Source organism: Ranitomeya variabilis, chromosome 7, assembly GCF_051348905.1.
Source record: "Ranitomeya variabilis isolate aRanVar5 chromosome 7, aRanVar5.hap1, whole genome shotgun sequence".
NCBI classification, from domain to species: Eukaryota; Metazoa; Chordata; class Amphibia; order Anura; family Dendrobatidae; genus Ranitomeya; species Ranitomeya variabilis.
In genome coordinates this window covers 130,256,038-130,269,072 of record NC_135238.1, presented here as the reverse complement: position 1 = coordinate 130,269,072, position 13,035 = coordinate 130,256,038, and the positions used below count along the sequence as shown (strand labels likewise).

At 45.2% G+C, this 13,035-nt stretch overlaps 1 protein-coding gene across 2 annotated transcripts in view; it reads left to right on the top strand.

The window, feature by feature from the left end:
- CCNYL1 (cyclin Y like 1) overlaps positions 1-13,035 on the top strand; it is a 110,101-nt gene that overhangs the window by 33,385 nt on the left and 63,681 nt on the right. The gene's annotated exons all lie outside the window — the stretch shown is intronic.

Sequence of the window (13,035 nt, the reverse complement as noted above, 5' to 3'; positions counted from 1 at the left end):
GGGGTCCCATATATTGGGAAACCCCCAAAAGTGATATCATTTTAAAAACAGCACCCCCTTACATATTGAAAACTACTGTCAAGTAGTTTATTAACCCTTCAGGTGCTTTTCAGGAATTAATGCAAAGTGGCATGACAGAAATGAAAATGTGTATTTTTACCACCTAAATGCCTCTAACTTCTAAACAGATTACTGCAGCTGACAGACTCTAAGGCCACAATTTGGTCTTGAAGTGCCATGGCAAACATCAGGACCACACAATCATGATCTGAGGGCACCAATTGGGATAAAGAGGAAGCCCCCACACTCTGTTAACCATTTATAATGATGTAGTCACTTTTGACAGTAGCATCTAAGGGGTTAAACAGATTTGGACTGTGCAAAAACTGATCGTGGCTGATACAGCAAGTTGTCAGCTATAGTGTACAGCTGACAGCTGCTGGATTGTCACCTGTATGGGGATGCTATTCTCTTATATCTCAGGTCAGTTAAAAGGCGTATTGGCTGTCATTAAGGGGTTAATAGTGCAATGCCTTGGACAAGGTATGAAAACATTAGATATTTCACGAAAACTTAAGCGTGATCATCATGCTGTGAAGAGATTTGTGACTGAAACAGCACAGACAGAGTTCATGCAGATAAAGGCATAATGAGGAAGGTTTCTGTCAGACAAATTCATTGGATGAAGAGAGCAGCTGCCAAAATACCATTACAAAGCGGCAAACAGTTATTTGAAGCTGCTGGTTCCTCTGAAGTCCCTCGAACCTCAAGGTGTAGGATCCTTCAAAGGCTTGCTGTGGTGCATAAACCTACTATTCGGCCACCCCTAAACAGTGTTCACAAGCAGAAACTGTTGCAGTGGGCCCAGACATACATGAAGACTAATTTCCATACAGGAAAGATATATATCTTAGTACCGTGTTAGCCATGGTAATTTCCAAACAGTCTTGTTTACTGATGAGTGTCGAGCAACCCTGGATGGTCCAGATGGATGGAGTAGTGGATGGTTGGTGGATGGCCACCTTATCCCAACAAGGCTGCAACGTCAGCAAGGAGTTGGAGGAGTAATGTTTTGGGCCGGAATCATGAGGAAACAGCTGGTAGGGCCCTTTAAGGTTCCTGAATGTGTGAAAATGACCTCTGCAAAGTAATATAGAGTTTCTGACAACTTTCTTCCATGGTATAAAAAGCAGAAACATGCCTTCAGGAGCAAAATCACCTTCATGCATGACAATGCACCATATCATGCTGCAAAGAATACCTGAGTCATTGTCTGCTATAGGTATAAATGGAGATAAACTCATGATGTGGCCACCATCTTCCCCTGACCTCAACCCTATAGAGAACCTTTGGAGTATCATCAAGCAATAGATCTATGAGGGTGGAAGGCAGTTCACATCAAAACAGCAGCTCTGGGAGGCTGTTCTGACTTCATGCAAAGAAATACAAGCAGAAACTCTCCAAAAACTCACAAGTTCAATGGATGCAAGAATTGTGAAGGTGATATCAAAGAAGGGGTCCTATGTTAACATGTAACTTGGCCTGTTAGGATGTTTTGGAGTTAAATAGCTTTTTTGTTCAGTGAATGTGACCTAATGCTGCAAATTCCACAAATGAGTATTTTCAGTTCTTTAAAACATATCAAATGTTTAGAAATTCTACTGTGCCTAACAATTTGGAATAGTGCATTTTGAGTTTTTATTCATTTTGGAGATTATATTATCATTGGGAGGTTTCTTCAATAAAATTCGATGTATAATCTAACGGGTGATGACTTTTATTAGACTGACTGTCATTTGCACCGACCGTTTAGGAAAATCCGAGAAAAATATTATTTGCATAATAATTTGGAACATGGTGTAATGTTTGGGGGATTAGGCCAGAGGAGGCGTAAAGTTTTTCCCCTGAACGAAAATATCCGGGGCCAATTTTAAAAAGGAATGGGAGAAGCCCGATTAAGAGAAACTCGTCGGTACCTTACCTTAAGAGAAAATACCCCTTTGAGGATGAAGCATCTACATCATGTGATAAGGCCCCTAAACTAGATGTCGCAGTGGCCTAAGGCCGGGTTTACATTGCGTTGCTGGCGTCCGTTAGACGGACTACGTTACACTGCGGCATAACGCGGTGTAACGCAGTCAGTTAACGCCGCCATTAATTCCTATGTCGGACGCACCGCTAGTGCACGCTGACAATGGGCGTGCGCTAGCGATGTGCCGTCATTGAGTGACGGACCCTGAGACGCGGGCTGCAGCGTTTCCGGGTCCGTCACTGCTAGCGCAGATAGAGCTAGCAGATGCTCTATCTGCGCTAGCGTGATGGAATGTCGGCACTTGCGTTAACAGCAGCCCGTTAACGTATGTGTTGAACGGCTGCTGTTAACGCAATGTGAACCCGGCCTAAGCTTCTAAAAATGTGCTCTTCCCTTTGAGGACATGGGTACTTTGAAAGACCCCTTAGATAAAAAAAGCCGACACCTTCCTTAAAGGGGAAGCGGCAGGAGGTAATCTTAGGTCCGCCATAGCAGCCACCTGTACCGCCAGATCCCTTATGATATGGGTGGATCAGTTAGAGAAACAGCTGTGAAATGGGGTACCCAGAAGTAAGGTTCTGGAATCCATTCCTTTAATTCGGGGTGCGGACGCCTTTTTGGCCAGCTCATCAGCCGATTCAGTTAGGTTAACATCCAAATCTGTGGCCCTCTCAAATGCGGCTCGTAGAGCGCTCTGGCTCAAATGCTGGCCAGTAGATTTACAGACTAAGCAGAAATGATGCTCGATCCCATGTGAGGGAGAATTTTTGTTTGGGGAAACACTAGACGATATCCTCCAGAAGGCAGGGGACAAAAAGAAAGGATTCCCTAATCTGGCCCCCCCTCACTTAAACGTTCATTTTGGAGCCAAAAAAATTTCTGTAGAAGGCCCCCGAGGGAGCAAAAAGGATGGGAGGAAGGGAAAAGGAGAGAGACAAGGGATTCCTCTTTTGGATATCCCTCAAGAAATAAAAAATCCTCTAAGTGACTGTTTTCCCCGGGTGGGAGGAAGATTATCCAGTTTCCTTCCGGCCTGGGGAAATATCTCAAACAGCCCCTGGATACTGAATCTGGTCGGGGCAGGCTTTCGGTTAGACTTCCACTCCCTCCCTCCCCAGAATTTTGTAATAACTCCCCCTACGGTCCTCTCCAAAAGAACAAGCAGCCCTGGAATGTGAGGTTATGGAACTCGTAAACAAAGCCGTTCTTCAGGAAGTTCCTCCTCAAGAAAGGGGGAAAGGATTTTACTCCCCTCTGTTTCTGGTCTCCAAACCAGATGGGTCTTACCGGACAATCATAAATTTACGGAAACTAAACGGCTATATAAAATCAGAAATTCAAGATGGAATCAGTAAAATCGACCATCAATATACAGTTTCCGAATTGTTTCATGACTGTTCAGGATTTAAGCGATACTTATTATCATGTCCCCATTCACAGAGAGTCCCAGAGATTTCTCAGGCTAGCTGTTTCCATAAAAGGGGAAATAAGGGAGTTTCAGTACAAGGCCCTCGCCTTCGGATTATCAACAGCCCCTCGGGTGTTTACCAAACTATTGGCAGAAATGATGGCACATCTGAGGGAACAGGACATTTTGATAGTCCCCTATCTGGACGACTTTTTGATAACGGCCGACTCGGCTCAACACTGCAGAGAGCAGCTGAGCAGAGTAATAAATACCCTAGTGGATCTGGCCTGGCTCCTGAACCTGAAAAAGTCAAGATTAGAGCCAAGCACGACACAGGAATTCCTGGGACTAATTCTGGACTCTCTAAAACAGGAATGCTGTCTCGCAGTCCAGAAAAAAGGGAAGATTATACACCTGGTATCAAAAGCTTCACAGCGCCCTTCCATGACTTTGAGGAAGGCCATGTCCCTGCTGGGCTCCCTCTCCGCTTCTTTACCAGCAGTTCAGTGGGCACAGATACACACCAGGGATCTCGAGTGGGACATACTGAGAAACCCGGCCTTGTTAAAGGGTCACTTAGAGGACCACATGACTATCTTTAACCGCTATTCGTTCTCTAGATGTTGGCAATCTATCCAAAGGGATTCCCTGGGTAACAAAGGTGTCTTGGTGGTTACCACCGACGCAAGCCCCATGGGGTGGGGGGCTCACCTGGACGACATGATTACTCAAGGGGTGTGGAGAAGCCAAGAGTTAATGGCATCATCAAACCAAAAAGAACTATTAGCAGTAGCTCACGCACTGACACATTTCTTGAATATTTTACGGGGACATCATGTTCAGGTGTTTTCAGGCAATCAGGTGGTAGTGGCCTATCTGAACCAGTAAGGGGAACCAGGTCCCAGACTCTAATGGACACAACATCCCAGATTTTTGGATTAGCAGAGACCAACCTTCTGTCCCTTTCCGCATTGCAGATTCGGGGGGTAGAAAACCAGAAGGCAGATTTTTTTTAAACCGCACTCAGCTGAGACAGGGTGAATGGGTTCTAAAGCAGTCCATTTTCGAGCAGATTGTAAGCATGTGGGGGGGCCCGGTCATAGATCTGTTTGCCAATGTCAACAGGAAGGTGGAAGCTTTTTGTTCTCTAGATCCCAGGGGGGAATCCCCAGGCCCTGGATGCCTTCATGATTCTATGGAATCAGAGCCTAGCATATGCTTTCCCTCCAATTGTCCTCTTTCCAGACGTTCTACGAAAGGTCAGAGAGGACAAATCAAGACTAATATTAATAGCTCCCTTCTAGCCAAAAAGGACTTGGTTCTGGCTGAGGATGTTGTTGATCACCGATCCTTGGGTCTTACCGGAACTCCCGGACCGTCTTTCTCAGGGACCGGTGTTCCACCCTCAGGCAGCGAACCTTCATTTGACAGCGTGGAATTTAAGGGGGCACTGTTGAGGGAAAGAGGATTTTCGCAAAATTTGGTTTATACACTAATAAAGAGTAGGAAAATTGTGGCCACAAGAACTTATGGTAAGACCTGGAGAAAGTTCCTGTCCACTTCAGGGGTAAGGGTTCAGGATGTGGTTCCAATCTCTGAGATCCTGGAGTTTCTCCAGAAGGGACTAGAACGAGGCCTAGCAGTCAGCACCTTAAAGGTACAGGTAGCAGCCCTTGGAGCGTTATATAACCAGGATAATAGTGGGTAATCCGTGGGTGGCACGATGTATCAATGCCTCTGCTAGATCTAGGCCAATAACCACCCAGAAGCTACTACCGTGGGATTTGAATCTTGTCTTATCAGCTTTAACAGTCTTCCTTTCGTACCTCTAGACTCAGTCCATCTCAAGGTCCTATCTTTTAGAACTGTTCTCCTTGTGGCTCTAACATCAACCAGGAGAGTCCGCGATATCCAGGCCTTATCTGCAGGTTCTCCCTTCACCAAGATTCTAGATGATAGGCTTCACAATGGAAATATGAAACCATCAATCCCTATTGCTCACTCATGTCATCTAAAGGAAAGTTATGAAAATCTGTCAATTGTTTTGGATGCTATACAATATAAGCATCATCAATGGAATATATGTGGAGATTTGATAGTGATTTGTCTGCTAATGGGAATGCAAGGAGGTTTCACAAAATATTGTTGCTTCTTCTGTTTATGGGACAGTAGAAATACAGTAGAGCATTATGTTTGTCGTGATTGGAGAACATCTATGCTCCAGGTAGAGACAATATTCAGCATAATCCTTTAGTTGCTCCTACAAAAATCTTTCTTCCTCCACTACATATAAAGTTGGGATTGATTAAAAACTTTGTAAGCCAGGGAAAAGACAAATTCACTAGGGTTCTAGTACATTCCACAGAAATTCTCCAGCATTTCACCAGCAAAACTGAAGGAAGGGGTATTTGTTGGTCCTCCGATCAGAGAGCTTGTGAGAGATTTTGTGTTTCAAGAAAGGAAATAAGGAAACAAAAATCTCCAGAATATGTTGAGGGTGTTGAGGAACTGTTAAATGCATACCAGTGTCTTGGATGTTGCATGTCTCTGAAAATACATTTTTTGCATTCACATTTAGTTTCTTCCCTCAAAATCTTGGGGATGTAAGCAGTGAACAAAGCGGTTTCACCAGGACATTAAAGTAATGGAACAGCGCTACCAGGGTTTTTGGAATGACTCAATGATGGCAGATTACTGTTGGATGTTATATAGGGACAACCCCGAAAATTCGTATCAAAGACAGTCTAATGTCAAGCACTTTTAATTTCTGCTCATGTTTTGGTTTCAGGACAAAAAAATGATTCAGAAAAGTACAAAGTCACCTGCGATGATTACAAAAAAAAAAATATTTTTTGTAAGCCTGTGTAATGTGTGTAAACTGAAAAGCGCTGCAGAATGTTAACGCTATATAAAATAAAGATTATTATTAAGGTCCAAGTGTCAGCCCTTGGGGCCTTATTTAGCTGTGACATCGCAGGTAATTACTGGGTTGCCAGATTTATTAAAGAGTCAAGCAGATCTAGGCTCCCGTTCATAAAGAAAGCATTATGCCGTGGAACTTGAACTTGGTTCTCACAGTTATGACGGAGCCCCATATCTCAACTTCAGTGAAGGTGCTCTCCCTTTAAGGTAGCCTTCTTGGTGGCATTAACATCAGCGCGGAGGGTGAGTGATGTCCAGGCTCTTTCTAGACTCTCTCCACATACACAGTTCCTGGATGACAGGGTGGTGCTTAGGCCAGATCCAGCTTAGGCCTTTCACACTTCCGTTTTTTACAATCAGTCACAATCCGTCAAAATGTTGAAAAGACGGATCCTGTGCTGATTGTAAGAAACGTATGCACTGGAGCCGTTTTTTTGATGGTTCCCGTGCATCCTAGAAGGCTATGTGCACACGTTGTGTATGCGTCTTCTCCACGGTTTTTCGCTGCAAAAACGCATACACAACACAACCCATGATAAAAATATAAATAAAATCGTGATAGTCTTAACTTCCGGCGTCCCGCGCAGTCCCTGCAGCCTTCCCGATGCTTGCGATGCTCCGTTCCCAGTGATGCATGGCGAGACAATGACCTGTGATGACGTAGCTGTCTCGTGAGACTGCTGCGTCATCGGGTCATTTCGCTATGCATCACTGGTAACCGGAGATTCTGGCAGCATCGGGGAGGCTGCGGGGGCCGCGCAGGATGCCGGAAGGTAAGAATATCACGATTTTTTTATTTATTTTTTTAAATTTCTTAACATTACCGTATTTTCCGGCGTATAAGACGACTGGGCATATACGACGACCGCCCAACTTTTCTAGTCGTCTTATACGTCATGTGTCGGCTTATAGGGCGGGTGACCAATGTGCATATGGTGGGGTGGAGTGGTCCTGATGACGAAGAGAGGGGGCGTCTCACAGGGAAGGTGTAAGTGGAGTATCCCCCAATTACCTCATTGTGGCAGCGATGCTCTCTGTGCTGGGGGGTGGCGGACGTGGGGACGAGATCTGAATCTTAGCATGCGCCGCCCCTAGCGGCCATTTTCCCAGAGGCCACCGCATCGCAGCAATGGAGCTGCCGGTGCCTCCGGGCTTTGAGGAAATGCCGGCGGATCCCCAACGCTGCACAATGATACGCCGCCGCCCCCAGCACAGAGAGCATCGCTGCCACGATGAGGTAATAGGGGGATACTCCACTTACTCCTTCCCTGTGAGACGCCCCTTCTCTTCGTCATCGGGACCACTCCCCCCCACCATATGCACATTGGTCCGCACCCGCCCTATAAGACAACCCCCGACTTTTAAGAAGATTTTCAGGGGTTAAAAGGTCATCTTATACCCCAGAAAATACGGTATATCTTTTTACTATTGATGCTGCATAGGCAGCATCAATAGTAAAAAGAGAGAGCGAGAGAGAATTTCCCTGACAGGAAATTCTTCCACGCATGCTCAGTTTGAAAAGACGGCATCCATCGCTGGATTCCAGCTTTTCACAGTCACCGTCGCTGAGCAATTTTTCTGACACAGAAAAAACGTTCCTCTGTGCGTTGTCTCCGCCTGACGGACAGCAATTTTACGACGGATCCAGTGCACTACAGATGAAACGTGTGGCAATCCGTCGCTAATACAAGTCTATGAGAAAAAAACAGATCCAGCAGCACCATTTGCTGGATCCGTTTTTTTCACAAAACGACGGATTGTGATGGAAAAAGAAAGAAGTGTGAAAGTGGCCTTACTTGCCCAAAATAGCCTCCAGATTTCACAGGTCGCAAGAGAGAGTTCTCCCTTCCCTCCTCCCCAATCCTACTAACCAGAAATAAAGGAAGCTTTATACTCTAGACCTTAGGAGGTGCCTGTTAGAGTATCTTACGGTCACTAATCCTTGGAAGAAGGATAATGCCTTGTTTTTGTCCTTCCAGGGGGCCAGGAAGGGTCTTGGGGTGTCAGAGTACTTGGCTAGGTGAATTACCTCTCTGTAATTCTTTCTTGGTGTTGTCATGGGAGACAAAATAAAGTCTTAGTTACTTACCGGTAACGGTATTTTTCAGAGCCCATGACAGCACCCTTAGATTCCCTCCCTTCACGTGTGGGTGTGCACTTCTTCCTCTTACAAGTTTTCACGTGTGTGAAATTGATCGGTGTTGGAGTATTGTATATATTTCTGCCATTAACGATGGAGATCCTTTCGGGATCTGTAATCCAACTGATGCGTGGGAGAGGTGTCGCCCTTTTATATCTGTGGGTTTCCTGTCCCTGAAGGGCAGATCCCCTCTCTCGTGGTGCTGTCATGGGCTCCGAAAAATACCATAAGTAAGTAACTTAAGACTTTTCCACAGGTCGACTACTTTAGGACGTGACCACAAAATATGTAATATGTTAGCTTTTTGAGTATAGTTCCTCCAGCATAAGTCCGGTCAGTCCTCAAAAATCTTTAATCTCTTTGAGACCTAGCCTGTTTTCACCTTAATGACCAGGCCAATTTTTACAATTCTGACCACTGTCAATTTATGAGGTAATAACTCTGGAATGCTTCAACGGATCCCGGTGATTCTGAGTTTTTCTCGTGACATATTGTACTTTATGATAGCGTTAAAATTTCTTTGATATGACTTGCGTTTATTTGTGAAAAAAAATCGAAATTTGGTGAAAATTTAAAATTTCGCAAGTTTCAAACTTTTAATTTTTATGCCCTTAAATCAGTCATGTCGCACAATATAGTTAATAAATAACATTTCCCACATGTCTATGACGCGCCCACAGGGCAGTGGGGTACTCTGTACCGGGTCTGGTCACAGAGGGGGATGTCAAGGTGGCGACCCGGTCCGTGGCACTGGGCACCAACGTTAAAAGGGGAAAGGTCTTTAAAGGGAATAAAGTTTGTTTGTGACGCCACCCCTGGTATTCGGTCATTGGGGACCGACGCTGCTTTAAGGGGTCCTCTGGGGTAATGTTATGGCAGCTAGATGGTATAACTTCCCACAGGTGAAGTATATCCCCAGGGCTCCCGGTGTGTAGATGGAAGATGGTGAATGGCGCAGTAAATAATGAGGGCACAGGTTTGCAGTCTCTTCACCTTGTTAACTGAAGTCTTCAGGCAGCCACAGTCCAGGACACCAGATCACAGGGCAGATAGGGTCCGGCCAGCTTGAAGGCAAGTTAGGAGTCCCCTTATCCAGGTGGAAATCAAAAGCCTTCCTCTAGTGCCGTGGTGTTGTAGTCCCTTACCGCCTAGGGCTTCACGTAAGGTCCTCACAGATGTTATCTCTCTCTCTGTCCCCCGGATAGGATAGGACATAACCCGTATGACTGACTGGTGGCTTGAGGCTGTTTAGAGGGACTCTAGCACGCCTTGTCCTCTGAGGGGTGCCACCGTGCCTCCTGGGTGTTAGGTCGGACAGGTAACTTGGAGTTCAACTGTCCTGCCGGTCTGTCCTGTCGGTGTTCCGGCTACCGGTCTCTGTGCCTCAGAAGGCGGCAGCCTGCTCGGGGCTGGTCTACCCCTGGTATTCTCTCCTGTGCTTTGCTCTCCTGCACGCTCTCTGCAATGTATTCAGCTTTCTCAATGTCTTTCCAGGAGCTGCTGCACTGCGGCTACACAGCTCCGTAAACCCTCTGCTGCCTCAGACTGATCCAGTCTGTTTCCTGGCAAGAACTCACTGACTTTCCCTACAAGACTACCAGTTATATATGGGGAGTCACCTAGTAAGTAGGATCAAAAGCTCCCCCTGGTGGCTTGGAATGTGAATGTGTGTTGCATGTTTGTGGTACCTGGGTACAGTTATCCCTTCTTGCCTTCAAGCGTAACATCACTCTCCCCGTGAGGAAAGCAATGCTACTGTGACGACCAGGACCCTTGGGCGCCACATCTACTTTACATCAGCACAATTTTGGAAACATAATTTTTTTTTTTTGTTAGGAAGTTATAAGATTTAAAAGGTGACCAGCGACTTCTCATTTTTACAACAAAATTTGCAAAACCATTTTTTTAGGGACCACCCCACACTTGAAGTGAGTTTGAGGGGCCTTTATGACAGAAAATACCCAAAAGTCAAAAATAAACATTTACTTTTCTTTCACAAAAATTTTCCTTTAGACCTAATTTTTTTAATTTTGCAAGGGTAACAGGAGAAATTGCTCTATATAATTTGTTGTGCAATTTCTCCTGAGTACGTCGATACCCCGTATGTGGGGAAAAACCACTGTTTGGATGCACAGCAGGGCTTGGAAGGGAAGGAAGGGAAGCCATTTGACTTTTTGAATGCAAAATTTGATGGAATAATTTGAACAGCCCCTGATGTGCCTAAACAGTGGAAACCCCCCACAAGTGACACCATTTTGGAAACTAGACCCCTTTAGAAACTTATCTAGATGTGTATTGAGCACCTTGATCCCCTAGGTCCGGGGTCCCCAACCTGTAGCTCGGGAGCCACATGTGGCTCGCGGTCCCATGAATTGTGGCTCACGGCTGTCTGCCAGCTTTGATGCATTAGCTCCAGGTCTAGCAAACAGGTGTGAAGAGTACATCTAAAAATGGTGAATTTTTTAGTAGCCCTGCACAGAAGAGCAGATCTGGATTCACATATACTGGTCTTAGGGGTTTAGAGGTGTTTTAGGTTTGGAGGATGATATTACCTGTTAGTGGAGGTTCTCGAAGCTGGATGTGACAGTGTGTCGTCAGTCCTTGATGGGAGAATACTGAATTGGGGCATTGTGGGAACCCCTGGATCTCAGTGTACTGATTTGGAATTATTTCTGTCGAAAAGCTTGAGTTATCATTGAACCAGTAATGGGGGCTTTGCTTGACACTACATTGAGGGGGACAGGAGCAGGATGTTGCTCGCGACCCGCTGTCAGAGCTGAATGAAGCTCGCGACCCTCTCAGTACTGAATGTGGCTCTCTAGGTCAAAAAGGTTGGGGACCACTGCCCTAGGTACTTCACAGAAGTTTATAACATTAAGCCGTGAAAATAAATAAAAACACATTTTTGCCACAAAAAATCTTTTTCAGCTACAAATTTTGTATTTTCACAAGGGCAAAATGAGATAATGGACCCCAAAGTTTGTTGTGCAATTTCTCCTGAGTTCAGATACCCCATATGTGGTAAAAAACTATTTTTGAGGCACAGTGCAAAGCTCAGAAGGGAAGAAGCGCCATATTACAGTGCAGATTTTGCTGCACTTGTTTGTGGGTGCCATGTTACATTGGCAGAGCCCCTATGGTGCCAGAACAGCAGAACCCCCCCCCCCCCCCCATAAGTGACACCCTTGTACGAATTAAACCTCTGAATGAATTCTTCTAGGGGTGCAGTGATTATATTGACACCACAGATGTGTCACAAACTTTTATACCATTGGGAATTGAAGAAAAAATAATTTACATTTTTACCATCAAGATTGTGTTAGCCCCAAGTTTTACATTTTCACACTGGGAAGTGGGTAAAAATGGCACCAGAATTTGTCCCAGAATTTCTGCTGAATGTAGAAATACCCCGTATGTGGCTGTACAGTACCACTTTGCCATACTGAGAGACTCGGGAGGGTCAGAGATCCATTTGCCTCCTGGAGTGCAGATTTTCCTAGACTAGTTTGTGGATTCCATATAAAGAGCCCCTAAGTGCTAGAAAAGCAGAATCCCCCCCTCAAGAGATCCCACTTAGGAAATTATAACCCTTTGGGAATTTATCTACAGATGTGACGATTTTGACTCCATGGGTGTTTTCCAGAAACAAGCAGAAGTAGATGTTGCTGAGTGAAAATTGCAAAGTGCCGTTGCAGACACCAGTACATTATGCCCAGCTCATGCTTCTGGATACACGCACCTGTAAATTAGGTGGACTCTCATCACTACAGAAATGCCAAACATGTGGGTGCTAAATGTGGTTTAGGCACACTGGCGCTCAGAAGGGAGGAGGGGATTTGGGAGCGGAGAATTTGTTGAATTTCTTTTGGTGAGGAGCCATTTCGCTTTTCCAGAGCCTTTGTGCTACCAGTAACGTGAAAGCCCCCTATATTTCCGTTAACAGATGACAGATCTGAGGGGGGCTTGCTTTTTTTTGTGGATTGCGTGGAAGTTTTTTATGGGAACATTTTACATAACTTTTGGGCTCACAGTTATCCGGAGTTCTATGCTGACCACTTACTTTGGGGTTTCCATCTAAATCTCTGAGTGACATGATTTAGATGAACCCCTCGATGGATCCATTCACTGCAGTGAGGCAGCAGAGTTACTCTGAACTCTGTCTGGCATCTAATCAGCGGTGTCCTTCTTTTCCGAAGTGCACAAAACTGTGGCCGACGGCACTTTTATGCAATCCTATAAAGATAAACACAGCCGGATCACAGGTCAGGCGGCGTCCGCAGTGCCTCCATCTGCCTCATTTTAATGAATCTTCCGCCAGAGGTTCTGTCTGAATCACGTACTTCAGAGATTTACACGGAAACCCCGGTGTAAGCGCTCAGCGCAGAGCGCAGGATAAATGTGTGCCGAGCCTTTCTGCGAACTTTGGGAGTCAGAATGTTTGGCTTCTGTCACACACTAAAAGATGCTTTTTATTGCAAAAACTATTTTTTGCGTCACCATATTTTGAGAGCTATAATTTTTTTCATATTTCGT